Raw genomic sequence first — 951 nt, 5'->3', positions numbered from 1 at the left:
GGTGGTGCTATAGAGCCTGATGCCTCTGCCATTTCCATTGCTACTGCCACCGCCACCAGCTCTGGCGAGCCAGGCCTGACACTGAGGCCGACTCCAGATCCCTCTGTTCCGAATCTCCAGCCTTCAGCTGGCAGAAGGGGTCGCGGTCGTGGTCGTGGTCTTCGTCGTCCTCGGGAATCTGAGGCTCAGAAGCAGACTGTCCAGGCCTCAGCCAAGAGGCGCACAGCATGCACAGTTCTGGGTCCCAAGGCTCAGCCCCTACCTGGGAATGGACCTTTGATAGGAGACCCTGCCCCTGTAAGTCCTGGATCTAAGAATCCTGCTAAAGCTTACGGGTGTCATTGTGCCCCTGATCTTCAACCCTTGGGGCCCCCACTGGATCCTGATTCTCCGATGCACCCTGGCCCGTGCCTGCTGTCACTGGACACAATTACAGTGAATCTTCCCGACATTGTTCCAATGACTCCTCCCCACTTTATTGTGCCTCTGAGAAAATTGCCCAGCGGCACAACTGGGGACTACACGACCCCTGTGAACCTGCTCAAAGTTATTGCTATGGACCACTCTTATGCCTCCAAGATCCTGCCCCCAGCCAAGGTTGACAAAATCTCCTGTACTCATGACTGTGATCCCTGGGGACAAACTAAATAGATGTAGTTGCATCTCTGAGTCCTGAGATGCGTCCACCACAATGGATGTTCTTAAGACTCTGTGATTAAAGAAGGGCTATTAAAACTGTGGTTGTGCCTTTGACCTTCCCAGCGTCAGGAACGTTGGAAACTGCCAGCCAAGCTCCAAATCTGGGCTGGAGCTGTCTCTCGTGGACACCCTTTTACCTCCAAGAAGTGAGACATTTCCAGGCTGCCTGATGCTTTCTTGTGCTATAACAACCTGGGCTACAGTGTCTACTGAAGTGGACCTCCCCATCCCTAAGACTGCCATAGGATGTTG

General features: G+C 53.6%; 1 pseudogene; it reads left to right on the top strand.

Moving 5' to 3' along the window:
* Positions 1–393: 393 nt before the first annotated feature.
* Positions 394–951, top strand: part of LOC105756742 (lysine-specific demethylase 4D-like) — a 3,886-nt pseudogene continuing 3,328 nt past the window's right edge.

The sequence above is a fragment of the Trichechus manatus genome, unplaced genomic scaffold (assembly GCF_000243295.1).
Source record: "Trichechus manatus latirostris isolate Lorelei unplaced genomic scaffold, TriManLat1.0 scaffold00141, whole genome shotgun sequence".
NCBI classification, from domain to species: Eukaryota; Metazoa; Chordata; class Mammalia; order Sirenia; family Trichechidae; genus Trichechus; species Trichechus manatus.
The sequence above is the reverse complement of the archived record's forward strand: the minus strand, read 5'-3'. Positions and strand labels throughout refer to the sequence as shown.